Below are 18,265 nucleotides of genomic sequence, written 5' to 3' on the forward strand. Positions count from 1 at the left end.
CTTGAAAAAGGTTTTCAAATCTGATTGTACCCCGAGATAAATAAAACTACTGTGAGCAATTTTAACTGGCAAGTTACAGTTGAAGTCGGAAGTTTGCATACACTTAGGTTGGAGTCATTAACTTGTTTTTCAACCACTCCTCAATTTTGTTGTTAACAAACTATAGTTTCGGCAAGTCAGTTAGGACATCTACTTTGTAATTTTTCAAATATTTGTTTACAGACAGATTACTTCACTTATAATTCACTGTATCACAATTCCAGTAGAAGTTTGCAGCTGTGGTATGCTGTTTTTGAGCGCCGTCTCAGATTATAGCGTGCATTTCTTTTTCCGTAAAGTTTTTTTGAAATCTGACATAGCGGTTGCATTAAGGAGAGGTATATCTATAATTCAATGTGTATAACTTGTATTATCATCTACATTTATGATGAGTATTTCTGTTGAAACGATGGGCTATGCAAAGCACTTGATGTTTTTGCATTTAGTGAATCTTGTAGCCTCAATGTAAACTCAGATTTTTTTATATAAATATGAATTTAATCAAACAAAACATGCATGTATTGGGTAACATGAAGTCCTATGAGTGTCATCTGATGAAAATAATCAAAGGTTAGTGATTCATTTTATCTCTATTCTGGTTTTTGTGAAGCTATCTTTAGCTGGGAAAAATGGCTGTGATTATTGTTGTTTTGTGGTGACCTAACATAATCGTTTGTAGTGCTTTCGCTGAAAAGCCTATTTGAAATCGGACACTTTGGTGGGATTAACAACAAGATTACCTTTAAAATGATATAAGACACGTGAATGTTTGAGGAATTTTTATTATGAGATTTCTGGTTTTTGAATTTGGCGCCCTTCACTTGGACTGGCTGTTGTCATATCGGTCCCCTAACCGGGACTGCAGCTATAAGAAGTTAATTAAACAGCTTGGAAAATTCCAGAAAATGATGTCATGGCTTTAGAAGCTTCTGATAGGCTAATTGACATAATTTGAGTCAATTGGAGGTGTACCTGTCGATGTATTTCAAGGCCTACCTTCAAACTCAGTGCCTCTTTGCTTGACATCATGGCACAATCAAAAGAAATCAGCCAAGAACTCCTCCACAAGTCTGGTTCATCCTTGGGAGCAATTTCCAAACGTCTGAAGGTACCGCGTTCATCTGTACAAACAATAGTACGCAAGTATTAACACCATGGGACCACACAGACATCATACCGCTCAGGAAGGAGGCGTGTTCTGTCTCCTAGAGATTAACGTACTTTGGTGCGAAAAGTGCAAATCAATCCCAGAACAACAGCAAAAGACCCTGTGAAGATGCTGGAGGAAACAGGTACAAAAGTATCTATATCCACAGTAAAACGAGTCCTATATCGACATAACCTGAAAGGCCACTCAGCAAGGAAGAAGCCACTGCTCCAAAACCACCATAAAAAAAGCCAGACTACGGTTTGCAACTGCACATGGGGACAAAGATCATACTTTTTGGAGAAATGTCCTCTGGTCTGATGAAACAGAAATAGAATTGTTTGGCCATAATGACCATCGTTATGTTTGAAGGAAAAAGGGGGAGGCTTGCAAGCCGAAGAACACCATCCCAACCGTGAAGCACGGGGGTGGCAGCACCATGTTGTGGGGGTGGTTTGCTGCAGGAGGGACTGGTGCACTTCACAAAATAGATGGCATCATGAGAAAGGAAAATGATGTGGATATATTGAAGCAACATCTCAAGACATCAGTCAGGAAGTTAAAGCTTGGTCGCAAATGGGTCTTCCGAATGGACAATGACCACAAGCATACTTCCAAAGTTGTGGCAAAATGGCTTAAGGACAACAAAGTCAAGGTATTGGAGGGGCCGCCACAAAGCCCCGACCTCAATCCTATAGAAAATTTGTGGGCAGAACTGAAAAAGCGTGTGCGAGCAAGGAGGCCTACAAACCTGATTCAGTTACACCAGCTCTGTCAGGAGGAATGGGCCAAAATTCGCCCAACTTATTGTGGGAAGCTTGTGGAAGGCTACCCGAAACGTTTGACAAAAGTTAAACAATGTAATGGCAATGCTACCAAGTACTAATTGAGTGCATGTAAACTTCTGACCCACTGGGCATGTGATGAAAGAAATACAAGCTGAAATAAATAATTCACTCTACTATTATTCTGACATTTCACATTCTTAAAATAAAGTGGTGATCCTAACTGACCTAAGACAGGGAATTTATACTAGGATTAAATGTCAGGAATTGTGAAAAACTGAGTTTAAATGTATGTGGCTAAGGTGTATGCAAACTTCCGACTTCAACTGTATGTAAAGGATATTTTTTTGTGGCCTATTAAGCGGCATCAATTCGCTTTTACTGAGATTCAGTTTATACCCTGATAAGTGACCGAAGGATGTGAAAGTGTCAAAGGATAGCAGGAACAGAAACAGAAAGGTTGGATGTGTGTAATAATAAATGATCTGCTTATAGACAGTTTGTGTTCATGTCCGTATACTATACCTTTGATGAGGGAGTTGGAAGTGCTATTGCAAGGGGTTCTATGGCGAGGGCTAACAGTAAGGGACTTAAGGGTAAGGGTCAGTCAATTACTAATACTCTTAGTAAAAGTATTTATCTTCAACACGCAATCTGTAGATTCTATTCGATTAGATAGATTGAAATTGTACGTTAAACATCATAGCATAGTTGAAAGATATGTGTTGCGTAGAAACACGAAGTGGGTGGCCAGCAGAGATAGATGGGATGGGCTGAGGGAAGCTGAGGGTTGGGATGTGATATTGGAGACAAGTGGGAGTGGAGTTGCTGTGTGAGAGATAGAATGATGGTCAAAGATAAAAGGGGAAAAAAAGTCAAAATAAAACATAATAAAAGTACATTTGAATGACACTAAGTGGCAGTGTTTTTACAACTAATGCCGGCTTGCCTGAGGCTGATGCCTGAAGGTACCACGTTCAGGTGTTTGTACACATGCATATACACACACTCTCATTCAAAAAAACACATACAAGAACACACACATACATGTAATAGTGCCAGACATGCACACAAACACATACAGTTGGCAATGCTGTTATGATTTCAGTTGTCCTTGATGTCCTTTGTTTTAAATTTAATCTTTTTTTTGCATTGTTGTTTGCTGTTTTCTTCTGTCTTTTCCTTTTTTCTCTTTAGTTCATTCTATTGGTTGTTGGTGCATTGGGGGGGTTCTTGGGAATGGATTTAATTTATTTTTATTTTTTTCTTCGGGGGGGGGGGGGGTCTCGAATGGTTATTGGGGAACTGTGGGGGGATTTTGGAGGGTTCGGGTTTCACAAGCTTGTGATCATGAAAAAGGAAACTATGACATATTTTATATTACTATCATGCACACGCACCCTCACACATAAGGATGGCTCTGTTGAGGAAAGACTGATACATGTTTGATAGTAGTAGTAGACACCATCACACATAAGGATGTCTCTGTTACAGAAAGACTGATACATGTTTGATAGTAGTAGTAGACACCCTCACACATAAAGATGTCTCTGTTGTAGAAAGACTGATACATGTTTGATAGTAGTAGTAGACACCCTCACACATAAGGATGTCTCTGTTACAGAGAGACTGATACATGTTTGATAGTAGTAGTAGACACCCTCACACATAAGGATGGCTCTGTTGTAGAAAGACTGATACATGTTTGATAGTAGTAGTAGACACCCTCACACATAAGGATGTCTCTGTTACAGAAAGACTGATACATGTTTGATAGTAGTAGTAGACACCCTCACACATAAGGATGGCTCTGTTGTAGAAAGACTGATACATGTTTGATAGTAGTAGTAGACACCCTCACACATAAGGATGTCTCTGTTGTAGAAAGACTGATACATGTTTGATAGTAGTAGTAGACACCCTCACACATAAGGATGTCTCTGTTGTAGAAAGACTGATACATGTTTGATAGTAGTAGTAGACACCCTCACACATAAAGATGTCTCTGTTGTAGAAAGACTGATACATGTTTGATAGTAGTAGTAGACACCCTCACACATAAAGATGTCTCTGTTGTAGAAAGACTGATACATGTTTGATAGTAGTAGTAGACACCCTCACACATAAGGATGTCTCTGTTACAGAAAGACTGATACATGTTTGATAGTAGTAGTAGACACCCTCACACATAAGGATGTCTCTGTTACAGAAAGACTGATACATGTTTGATAGTAGTAGTAGACACCCTCACACATAAGGATGTCTCTGTTACAGAAAGACTGATACATGTTTGATAGTAGTAGTAGACACCCTCACACATAAGGATGGCTCTGTTGTAGAAAGACTGATACATGTTTGATAGTAGTAGTAGACACCCTCACACATAAGGATGTCTCTGTTACAGAAAGACTGATACATGTTTGATAGTAGTAGTAGACACCCTCACACATAAGGATGGCTCTGTTGTAGAAAGACTGATACATGTTTGATAGTAGTAGTAGACACCCTCACACATAAGGATGTCTCTGTTGTAGAAAGACTGATACATGTTTGATAGTGTCTTGATGCTGTATTGTTTGTCCTTCGTGTTCTAATACTTTAATGTTACCCCTTCCTTGTGTTTTTTGCAATAAAATAAGAACAAAAAAAACAAAAACAGTAAGGGACTTAAAGGGCGTGTCGATCGTTGCAAAGGGAAACAATCTGATTGAATGTTATTAGTCCTGACAGAGGCTTGACGGGATGAGTACAGAAGTCTTATCCAAGTCATGAATTTGGAGCCAAAGCCCAATTTATTTAGAGTGTAAAAAAAGGTATTTCCATTTCACCCAGGCAAACGCTTTCTCCGCATACAGGGATATAATGGCTTCAGAGGTATTGGTGACAGAAGGATTATATACAATATTAAATAATCGTCAAATATTGAAGAATGAGTCTCTATTTTCAATAAATCCTGTTTGATCCGGAGAGGTAATTGATGGGAGAACTGTTTCCAGACGCGTTGCTAGAAGTTTCTAGAATTTTAAATGTATTTATTTAGAATTTTATAGTCAACATTTAGCAGGCTAATATGACGGTATGATACACAGTCAAGAGGGTCTTTGTTTTTTTTAAGACCAAGACAAATGGTTGCCTGAGTTGGAGTCTGTGGTAGATCACCATTTACAAATGCTTCATTGTACATTTCAATTAGAATAGGGGCTATTTTGGAGAGAAACTCTTTTATAAAACTCTGCCGAGTAGCCGTCAGGCCCTGAGCTTCTCCCGGATTAAAGGGATTTGACAGCATTAGACAATTGTTCAACAGTGATCGGCTGCTCTAATTTTTTAACCAAATCCCGGCTGACAGAAGAGACAGGAAGTGAGTGGAAGAATTCATCCATTTCCATTGTATCTGCTTTACTTTCAGAAGCATTTAGAGACTGATCCCCCTAGAGTCTAATGATATCCCAGACCATGTATATAGAGACTGGTCCCCCTAGAGTCTAATGATATCCCAGACCATGTATATAGAGACTGATCCCCCTAGAGTCTAATGATATCCCAGACCATGTATATAGAGACTGGTCCCCCTAGGGTCTAATGATATCCCAGACCATGTATATAGAGACTGATCCCCCTAGAGTATAATGATATCCCAGACCATGTATATAGAGACTGGTCCCCCTAGAGTCTAATGATATCCCAGACCATGTATATAGAGACTGATCCCCCTAGAGTCTAATGATGTCCCAGACCATGTATATAGAGACTAGTCCCCCTAGAGTCTAATGATGTCCCAGACCATGTATATAGAGACTAGTCCCCCTAGGGTCTAATGATATCCCAGACCATGTATATAGAGACTGATCCCCCTAGAGTCTAATGATATCCCAGACCGTGTATATAGAGACTGATCCCCCTAGAGTCTAATGATATCCCAGACCGTGTATATAGAGACTGGTCCCCCTAGAGTCTAATGATATCCCAGACCATGTATATAGAGACTAGTCCCCCTAGAGTCTAATTATATCCCAGACCATGTATATAGAGACTGATCCCCCTAGAGTCTAATGATATCCCAGACCATGTATATAGAGACTGATTCCCCTAGGGTCTAATGATATCCCAGACCATGTATATAGAGACTGGTCCCCCTAGGGTCTAATGATATCCCAGACCATGTATATAGAGACTGGTCCCCCTAGGGTCTAATGATATCCCAGACCATGTATATAGAGACTGGTAAAATCTCTGATCCCCCTAGAGTCTAATGATATCCCAGACCATGTATATAGAGACTGGTCCCCCTAGGGTCTAATGATATCCCAGACAATGTATATAGAGACTAGTCCCCCTAGAGTCTAATGATATCCCAGACCATGTATATAGAGACTGATCCCCCTAGGGTCTAATGATATCCCAGACAATGTATATAGAGACTAGTCCCCCTAGAGTCTAATGATATCCCAGACCATGTATATAGAGACTGGTAAAATCTCTGATCCCCCTAGAGTCTAATGATATCCCAGACCATGTATATAGAGACTGGTCCCCCTAGAGTCTAATGATGTCCCAGACCATGTACATAGAGACTGATCCCCCTAGAGTCTAATGATATCCCAGACCATGTATATAGAGACTGATCCCCCTAGGGTCTAATGATATCCTTGACCATGTATATAGAGACTGGTCCCCCTAGGGTCTAATGATATCCCAGACCATGTATATAGAGACTGGTCCCCCTAGGGTCTAATGATATCCCAGACCATGTATATAGAGACTGGTCCCCCTAGGGTCTAATGATATCCCAGACCATGTATATAGAGACTGGTAAAATCTCTGATCCCCCTAGAGTCTAATGATATCCCAGACCATGTATATAGAGACTGGTCCCCCTAGGGTCTAATGATATCCCAGACCATGTATATAGAGACTAGTCCCCCTAGAGTCTAATGATATCCCAGACCATGTATATAGAGACTGATCCCCCTAGAGTCTAATGATATCCCAGACCATGTATATAGAGACTAGTCCCCATATAGTCTAATGATATCCCAGGACATGTATATAGAGACTGATCCCCCTAGAGTATAATGATATCCCAGACCATGTATATAGAGACTGATCCCCCTAGAGTATAATGATATCCCAGACCATGTATATAGAGACTGATCCCCCTAGAGTATAATGATATCCCAGACCATGTACAGTGGGGAGAACAAGTATTTGATACACTGCCGATTTTGCAGGTTTTCCTACTTACAAAGCATGTAGAGGTCTGTAATTTTTATCATAGGTACACTTCAACTGTGAGACACGGAATCTAAAACAAAAATCCAGAAAATCACATTGTATGATTTTTAAGTAATTAATTTGCATTTTATTGCATGACATAAGTATTTGATACATCAGAAAAGCAGAACTTAATATTTGGTACAGAAACCTTTGTTTGCAATTACAGAGATCATACGTTTCCTGGAGTTCTTGACCAGGTTTGCACACACTGCAGCAGGGATTTTGTCCCACTCCTCCATACAGACCTTCTCCAGATCCTTCAGGTTTCGGGGCTGTCGCTGGGCAATACGGACTTTCAGCGCCCTCCAAAGATTTTCTATTGGGTTCAGGTCTGGAGACTGGCTAGGCCACTCCAGGACCTTGAGATGCTTCTTACGGAGCCACTCCTTAGTTTCCCTGGCTGTGTGTTTCGGGTCGTTGTCATGCTGGAAGACCCAGCCACGACCCATCTTCAATGCTCTTACTGAGGGAAGGAGGTCGTTGGCCAAGATCTCGCGATACATGGCCCCATCCATCCTCCCCTCAATACGGTGCAGTCGTCCTGTCCCCTTTGCAGAAAAGCATCCCCAAAGAATGATGTTTCCACCTCCACGCTTCACGGTTGGGATGGTGTTCTTGGGGTTGTACTCATCCTTCTTCTTCCTCCAAACACGTCGAGTGGAGTTTAGACCAAAAAGCTCAATTTTTGTCTCATCAGACCACATGACCTTCTCCCATTCTTCCTCTGGATCATCCAGATGGTCATTGGCAAACTTCAGACGGGCCTGGACATGCCCTGGCTTGAGCAGGGGGACCTTGCGTGCGCTGCAGTATTTTAATCCATGACGGCATAGTGTGTTACTAATGGTTTTCTTTGAGACTGTGGTCCCAGCTCTCTTCAGGTCATTGACCAGGTCCTGCCGTGTAGTTCTGGGCTGATCCCTCACCTTCCTCATGATCATTGATGCCCCACGAGGTGAGATCTTGCATGGAGCCCCAGACCGAGGATGATTGACCGTCATCTTGAACTTCTTCCATTTTCTAATAATTGCGCCAACAGTTGTTGCCTTCTCACCAAGCTGCTTGCCTATTGTCCTGTAGCCCATCCCAGCCTTGTGCAGGTCTACAATTTTATCCCTGATGTCCTTACACAGCTCTCTGGTCTTGGCCATTGTGGAGAGGTTGGAGTCTGTTTGATTGAGCGTGTGGACAGGTGTCTTTTATACAGGTAACGAGTTCAAACAGGTGCAGTTAATACAGGTAATGAGTGTAGAACAGGAGGGCTTCTTAAAGAAAAACTAACAGGTCTGTGAGAGCCGGAATTCTTACTGGTTGGAAGGTGATCAAATACTTATGTCTTGCAATAAAATGCAAATTAATTACTTAAAAATCATACAATGTGATTTTCTGGATTTTTGTTTTAGATTCCGTCTCTCACAGTTGAAGTGTACCTATGATAAAAATTACAGACCTCTACATGCTTTGTAAGTAGGAAAACCTGCAAAATCGGCAGTGTATCAAATACTTGTTCTCCCCACTGTATATAGAGACTAGTCCCCCTAGGGTCTAATGATATCCCAGACCATGTATATAGAGACTGATCCCCCTAGAGTCTAATGATATCCCAGACCATGTATATAGAGACTGATCCCCCTAGAGTCTAATGATATCCCAGACCATGTATATAGAGACTGATCCCCCTAGAGTCTAATGATATCCCAGACCGTGTATATAGAGACTGATCCCCCTAGGGTCTAATGATATCCCAGACCGTGTATATAGAGACTGGTCCCCCTAGAGTCTAATGATATCCCAGACCATGTATATAGAGACTAGTCCCCCTAGAGTCTAATGATATCCCAGACCATGTATATAGAGACTGATTCCCCTAGGGTCTAATGATATCCCAGACCATGTATATAGAGACTGGTCCCCCTAGGGTCTAATGATATCCCAGACCATGTATATAGAGACTGGTCCCCCTAGGGTCTAATGATATCCCAGACCATGTATATAGAGACTGGTAAAATCTCTGATCCCCCTAGAGTCTAATGATATCCCAGACCATGTATATAGAGACTGGTCCCCCTAGGGTCTAATGATATCCCAGACAATGTATATAGAGACTAGTCCCCCTAGAGTCTAATGATATCCCAGACCATGTATATAGAGACTGATCCCCCTAGGGTCTAATGATATCCCAGACAATGTATATAGAGACTAGTCCCCCTAGAGTCTAATGATATCCCAGACCATGTATATAGAGACTGGTAAAATCTCTGATCCCCCTAGAGTCTAATGATATCCCAGACCATGTATATAGAGACTGGTCCCCCTAGAGTCTAATGATGTCCCAGACCATGTACATAGAGACTGATCCCCCTAGAGTCTAATGATATCCCAGACCATGTATATAGAGACTGATCCCCCTAGGGTCTAATGATATCCTTGACCATGTATATAGAGACTGGTCCCCCTAGGGTCTAATGATATCCCAGACCATGTATATAGAGACTGGTCCCCCTAGGGTCTAATGATATCCCAGACCATGTATATAGAGACTGGTCCCCCTAGGGTCTAATGATATCCCAGACCATGTATATAGAGACTGGTAAAATCTCTGATCCCCCTAGAGTCTAATGATATCCCAGACCATGTATATAGAGACTGGTCCCCCTAGGGTCTAATGATATCCCAGACCATGTATATAGAGACTAGTCCCCCTAGAGTCTAATGATATCCCAGACCATGTATATAGAGACTGATCCCCCTAGAGTCTAATGATATCCCAGACCATGTATATAGAGACTAGTCCCCATATAGTCTAATGATATCCCAGGACATGTATATAGAGACTGATCCCCCTAGAGTATAATGATATCCCAGACCATGTATATAGAGACTGATCCCCCTAGAGTATAATGATATCCCAGACCATGTATATAGAGACTGATCCCCCTAGAGTATAATGATATCCCAGACCATGTATATAGAGACTAGTCCCCCTAGGGTCTAATGATATCCCAGACCATGTATATAGAGACTGATCCCCCTAGAGTCTAATGATATCCCAGACCATGTATATAGAGACTGATCCCCCTAGAGTCTAATGATATCCCAGACCATGTATATAGAGACTGATCCCCCTAGAGTCTAATGATATCCCAGACCATGTATATAGAGACTAGTCCCCCTAGGGTCTAATGATATCCCAGACCATGTATATAGAGACTAGTCCCCCTAGAGTCTAATGATATCCCAGACCATGTATATAGAGACTGGTCCCCCTAGAGTCTAATGATATCCCAGACCATGTATATAGAGACTAGTCCCCCTAGAGTCTAATGATATCCCAGACCATGTATATAGAGACTGATCCCCCTAGGGTCTAATGATATCCCAGACCATGTATATAGAGACTAGTCCCCCTAGAGTCTAATGATATCCCAGACCATGTATATAGAGACTGATCCCCCTAGAGTCTAATGATATCCCAGACCATGTATATAGAGACTGGTCCCCCTAGAGTCTAATGATATCCCAGACCATGTATATAGAGACTGGTCCCCCTAGAGTCTAATGATATCCCAGACCATGTATATAGAGACTGATCCCCCTAGAGTCTAATGATATCCCAGACATGTATATAGAGACTAGTCCCCCTAGGGTCTAATGATATCCCAGACCATGTATATAGAGACTGGTCCCCCTAGAGTCTAATGATATCCCAGACCATGTATATAGAGACTGATCCCCCTAGAGTCTAATGATATCCCAGACATGTATATAGAGACTAGTCCCCCTAGGGTCTAATGATATCCCAGACCATGTATATAGAGACTGGTCCCCCTAGAGTCTAATGATATCCGAGACCATGTATATAGAGACTAGTTCCCCTAGGGTCTAATGATATCCCAGACCATGTATATAGAGACTGATCCCCCTAGAGTCTAATGATATCCCAGACCATGTATATAGAGACTGATCCCCCTAGAGTCTAATGATGTCCCAGACCGTGTATATAGAGACTGGTCCCCCTAGGGTCTAATGATATCCCAGACCATGTATATAGAGACTGATCCCCCTAGAGTCTAATGATATCCCAGACCATGTATATAGAGACTGATCCCCCTAGAGTCTAATGATGTCCCAGACCATGTATATAGAGACTGGTCCCCCTAGAGTCTAATGATATCCCAGACCATGTATATAGAGACTGATCCCCCTAGAGTCTAATGATATCCCAGACCATGTATATAGAGACTGATCCCCCTAGAGTCTAATGATATCCCAGACCATGTATATAGAGACTGATCCCCCTAGAGTCTAATGATATCCCAGACCATGTATATAGAGACTGGTCCCCCTAGAGTCTAATGATATCCCAGACCATGTATATAGAGACTGGTCCCCCTAGAGTCTAATGATATCCCAGACATGTATATAGATCCTAGTCCCCCTAGGGTCTAATGATATCCCAGACCATGTATATAGAGACTGGTCCCCCTAGAGTCTAATGATATCCCAGACATGTATATAGAGACTAGTCCCCCTAGGGTCTAATGATATCCCAGACCATGTATATAGAGACTGATCCCCCTAGAGTCTAATGATATCCCAGACATGTATATAGAGACTGGTCCCCCTAGAGTCTAATGATATCCCAGACCATGTATATAGAGACTGATCCCCCTAGAGTCTAATGATATCCCAGACCATGTATATAGAGACTGGTAAAATCTCTGATCCCCCTAGAGTATAATGATGTCCCAGACCATGTATATAGAGACTGGTCCCTCTAGAGTCTAATGATATCTCAGACGATGTACGATGTACGAATTTTGGGAATCTGGTGTGATGATGATAGTTGACGTAACTTGTGAGCTAATAGTTCAGTAACCTGGTCTGTTAATAATGTGTCAAATTCTGCTTGCATAGTTAAACGCTCCTTATAAAATATCTGGAGATGGTGAAACGGCATCTAATTGGGCAATATAGCATGTTAACATAAATAGCCTATCCCTTTTCAGTTTGTTCTCATGTGTGGTGTAGGAAATAATTTCACCTCTGATATAAGCTTTCAAAGTTTCCCAGAGAGTAGACGCAGATATGTCTGGGGTTCTATTTGTACAAAAGTCGATTTGACCCAAAACAAAATTGACAAAGTGTTCATTACTGAGAAGTTGAGTATTTAGCCACCAAAGCGGTAGCAGGTTGTCAACAGTTTGAAAGACCACTTCCATAGTAACAGGGGCGTGGTCAGATATAACAATTGGATTATATGAACATGAAGATATGGAATGGAGAAGTGTGTCATCTACAAGGAAGTAGTTTATGTGCGTAAAAGTGTGGTAAACTGATGAGAAAAAAAGACAATGCTTTTCCAGATGGATGAAACATTCTCCAAGGGTCTGAAACGGCTAATTCAGACATAAAGGTTCGGACAACTCTATCTGAGGTTGACAAGGTAGTAGGTTTAGTGGAGGATCGATCCAAATGTGGTTCTAACCAACAGTTAAAGTCACCAACTAAGATCAACATATGGGAAGACATATCGCGGAGTGTAGAGAAACCGACATGAAAAAAATCGCCATTGTCCCAATTATGAGCATAAATATTAACAAGAAGTACATTCATATTGAGCAGCCTACCACTGACAATTATGTATCTACCAAGGGGATCTGCGATCACATTAGAACATGTAAAATGTACCGATCTGTGAAGTAAAATAGCCACCCCTCTTTCCTTACTCTGAAATGAGGAATGGAACACCTGACCCACCCATCTGCACCTAAGACTTGAGTGTTGTGATACTGTCACGATATTCTTCGTCCTCCTCTGATGAGGAGTAAGAAATGTCGGACCAAGATGCAGCGTGGTGAGTATTCATATTTATTAGAATACTTGAACCAAACAAAACAAAATAACGAATAACCTAACGAACACGAAACAGTCCCGTACGGTGAACAAACACAGAAACAGGAACAATCACCCACAATACAAAACAGGCTACCTAAATATGGTTCCCAATCAGAGACAACGACAAACACCTGCCTCTGATTGAGAACAATATCAGGCCAACACATAGAAATAGACAAACTAGACATACAACATAGAATGCCCACTCAGATCACACCCTGACCAAACAAAACATAGAAACATACAAAGCAAACTATGGTCAGGGCGTGACAGATACCTTCAGATGAGTTTCTTGGGGAAAGATGATGTGTGCTTTCAATTGATGAAGGTGGTGTAGCACCTTACTACGTTTAACTGGGTTATTGATGCCCCTGCAGTTCCAAGTAAGAAAATTAAAGCCATTCCCTCCAGTAGGATGGGCTACACTAGGCTGGGTCATGTCTTAAGAGAGAGAGGACGTGTAAAGGACAAGGTACATTGTAAACTAAAGGTCTTAGTTGAACCTAACAGCGCAAATTTAAAAAACAAAGACAAGCGACGAAACGCAAAAAACCTATATACAAATAGAGGGAAAAATCCCTTCCCTCACAACCTCCCTTGCCGAAGCATCTCCCCAACTGAGATGCAAAACCCTAAATACAAAAAAAAAGTTTAGAGCAAAGCATGATAACCTTTACTCTGTGCTACCTGAGATTTGTGACCATTTAACCAGAGTAAACCAAACGTACATAGATTGGTCCCCAACAGAGTCTACGGTAAACTAACCTCGGTTAAGAGAGGTTTAAGAGTAATACAAATGGTAAAACTAAAACTAAACCATGAAAACAGTCAGATATTGGCATTAGATGCGGCTTAGATCAAAATAAAATAGGAATGATGCAAATAAAAAGCAACAATGTGAGTGGAATAGTATATAATATATATATATATATATATATATATATATATATATACATATACATGCATACATATCTGCATTGTATCACATTATAGCGGGGAGTCAACTGTATACTCACCAACATGGGTTGGAAATGAAAATGTAAAAAAGAACGACATTCAAGTGTCAATGAACCCAGCAAAGTTGGCTTCGCTAGCCAACCAGTCAGCCATCCGGCCTGTTAACTAGCCTGCTAAGAAGACCAGCTAATCAACCATTTGTTCCACACCATGCAGTACAACAGCCGCTTTCACGTTCTTGTTGATGAAATCGGCCGCTAGAGCCGGGTCCTCGAATCCGTGCGTTGAGCCGTCAGGTAAAGTCAGTCTCAGAACCGCAGGGTAAATGAAGCCGAACTTCACGCTCGGGTAGGCGCGTAGCTGGCGCTTCACAGCTCCGAAGCTAGCTCGCTTCTTAGCCACAGCCGTGGTGTAGTCCGCAGATATCGAGACTCTTTTACCCTTGTAGAGGAGAGGAGATGCTTCCCCCGATCTCCTCAGTATGTCATTGCGGATGTGAAAGAAATGCATCCTGATGACAAATGGTCGCGGGGGTTCTCCATCCCGGGGTCGGCTACGCAGGTTGCGGTGGGCCCGGTCTAGCACTGGCTTCTCCTCCAGGGCGAGCAGCTCCTGAAGCAGCTGGGCCATGAACTCCGTGGGTCTTGGGCCCTCCACTCCCTCCGGTATTCCCAGTAGACGAATGTTGTTCCTCCACATTGTACTTTCCATATCTTCACATCTATTGTCGAGGTATGCCACCCTAGTTGTTAATGAGCCAACGTTAGCCTCTAGCTCCGGTATTCCCAGTAGACGAATGTTGTTCCTCCACATTGTACTTTCCATATCTTCACATCTATTGTCGAGGTATGCCACCCTAGTTGTTAATGAGCCAACGTTAGCCTCTAGCTCGCTAATGCGAGTGCTGTGGTCTGTAGTACCGCCCTCCAGCACCGATAAGGCCAATCCGTGTGCTTCGAGCTTATTCTGTATACTCTCGATAGATTTTTTTAAGCTCGTCTTTGACCATTGATATCTCTGACTTGAGATTTGTTGCGAGTCAATTTTACCGGAAATATTGGTTTTGAGGGTGCCCATCACAGATTGTAGCAGCTCCACAGTCAGTGTTGCCGTGGGGCCGGCATTAGAAGCATCCAGTAGCGGGGGTGAATCAGGAGAGGGCGTGAGCTTGCTGCTCTTGCAGACTCCGTTTTTGGTCGGGTAGACAACATTACAAACTTGATCTGAAATGTTTAGAGGTCTCTTCAGACAGAAATATATACAATTTTGCAAGGTTAAATATATACATTTGGTCACTAACTCAGGAGAGATAGGGAAACGTGTTCTACATCCTTGGCTTCCAACATCGCCCCCCATTTACAAGATTCTCAGTTCAAACCTCCGCCATGTTTTTAAAAGTTGTGTATCTGCTAAACTCCGCCCATTGACTTTTTAAGAAACCAATCGGATTTGTTCTGTCCTAAACCAATCAGATCCTTTCTGCCCTTAGAACAAAGTTGAGAACACTTTCAGTTGATCTGCCTGACAACAGACCATGTGGCCTAATGGATAAGGCATATGACTTCCAATCAGAAGATTGAGGCTTCCAGTTGTTTTGTGGTTTAATTTGACTAACTTGACTTACTTGCACAGGTTCCCAAATTGCTTACAAAAACATGTTCATTGTTGCCAAGAATCAGAATGATATTGTCATGTAGTGCCTCCAAACAGACCGCTTGACGTAAATGATAAGGTGTCTGATTCCAAATCAGAAGATTGAAGGTTTGAGTCCCTTCGTGGTCATTTAAATCTAGTCAAAATATGATTCTTATCGCAATAACCCACTCATTGATTGTCAGAGACATTACCAATATCTCTGACAATAATAATAATAATAATAATAATAATAATAAACTATAACCAAGAATGTGTTACTCGACAAATGTCTGGCCTACTTTTAAACCCTCTGATTTCCACCCAAAACCTTGTGTGAATTTATTTTAAAAATACTTAAATCTAGTAAAAATATGTTGTTTTTGTCGCAATAACCTGGGCTGAGTTTCCCAAATTCAACTGTTCATTACGATACATTGTAGCAATACTAAAGTGCAATATTTGTAACCAGTGTTATCAAATAACACCACCGTTTCATTTAGTTTATGAAAATATCTGGAAACGGTTCCAAAGAAAGAAAAACCCCCATCAGGTATTGTTCATATACAGTGACAAGAAACAGTATGTGAACCCTTTGGAATTACCTGGATTTCTGCATAAATTGGTCATCAAATTTGATCTGATCTTCATCTAAGTCACAACAACAGACAAACATCGTGTGCTTAAAGCTAATAACACACATATCATTGTATTTTTCTTGTCTATATTGAATACATAATTTAAACATTCACAGTGTAGGTTGGGAAAAGTATGTGAACCTCTAGGCTAATGACTTCTCCAAAAGATAATTGGAGTCAGGAGTCAGCTAACCTGGAGTCCAATCAATGAGACGAGATTGGAGATGTTGGTTAGAGCTGCCTTGCCCTATAAAAAACACTCACAACATTTGAGTTTGCTAATCACAAGAAGCATTGCCTGATGTGAACCATGCCTCGAACAAAAGAGATCTCAGAAGACCTAAGATTAAGAATTGTTGACTTGCATAAAGCTGGAAAGGGTTACAAAAGTATCTCTAAAAGCCTTGATGTTCATCAGTCCACGGTAAGACAAATTGTCTATAAATTGAGAAATTTCAGCACTGTTGCTACTATCCCTAGGAGTGGCCGTCCTGCAAAGATGACTGCAAGAGCACAGCACAGAATGCTCAATGAGGTTAAGAATCCTAGAGTGTCAGCTAAAGACTTACAGAAATCTCTGGAACATGCTAACATCTCTGTTGACGAGTCTACGATACGTAAAACACTAAACAAGAATGGTGTTCATGGGAGGACACCACGGAAGAACTGCTGTCAAAAAAAAAACATTGCTGCACGTTTGAAGTTGCAAAAGTTCACCTGGATGTTCCACAGAGCTACTGGCAAAATATTCTGTGGACAGATGAAACTACAGTTGAGTTGTTTGGAAGGAACACAACACTGTGTGGAGAAAAAAAGGCACAGCACACCAACATCAAAACCTCATCCCAACTGTAAAAGTATGGTGGAGGGAGCATCATGGTTTGGGGCTGCTTTGCTGCCTCAGGGCCTGGACAGCTTGCTATCATCAATGGAAAAATGAATTTCCAAGTTTATCAAGACATTTTGCAGGAGAATGTTAGGCTATCTAACCGCCAATTGAAGCTCAACAGAAGTTGGGTGACGCAACAGGACAACGACTCAAAACACAGAAGTCAACAACAGAATGGCTTCAACAGAAGAAAATACGCCTTCTGGAGTGGCCCAGTCAGAGTCCTGACCTCAACCTGATTGAGATGCTGTGGCATGACCTCGAGAGTGGTTCACACCAGACATCCCAACAATATTGCTGAACTGTAACAGTTTTGTAAACAGGAATGGTCCAAAATTCCTCCTGACCGTTGTGCAGGTCTGATCTGCAACTACAGAAAACGTTTGTTTGAGGTTATTGCTGCCAAAGGAGGGTCAACCAGTTATTAAATCCAAGGGTTCACATACTTTCCCACCCTGCACTGTGAATGTTTACACAGTGTGTTCAATAAAGACATGAAAACGTATAATTGTTTGTGTGTAATTAGTTTAAGTAGAGTGTGTTTGTCTACTGTTGTGACCTAGATGAAGATCAGATCAAATTTTATGACCAATTTATGCAGAAATCCAGGTATTTCCAAAGGGTTCACATAACTTTACTTTTTCATGCCAGTGTAGACACTGATCATATACCCCAGAAATGTTCCAGATGCACAAAAAGCAAATTTTCTCTCATTTTGCGCACAAATGTGTTTACATCTCTATTAGTGAGCATTTCTCCTTTACCATCCAACTGACAGGTGTGGCATATCAAGAAGCTGATTAAACAGCATGGTCATTACACAGGTGCACCTTGTGCTGGGGACAATAAAAGGCCACTATAAAATGTGCAGTTTTGTCACACAACACAATGCCACAGATGTCTCAAGTTTTGAGTGAATGTGCAATTAGCATGCTGACTGAAGAAATGTCCACCAGAGCTGTTGCCAGAGAAATTGAATGTTCATTGAGCTGCCTCCAATATT

Source organism: Salvelinus alpinus, chromosome 25 (genome assembly GCF_045679555.1).
Source record: "Salvelinus alpinus chromosome 25, SLU_Salpinus.1, whole genome shotgun sequence".
NCBI lineage: Eukaryota > Metazoa > Chordata > Actinopteri > Salmoniformes > Salmonidae > Salvelinus > Salvelinus alpinus.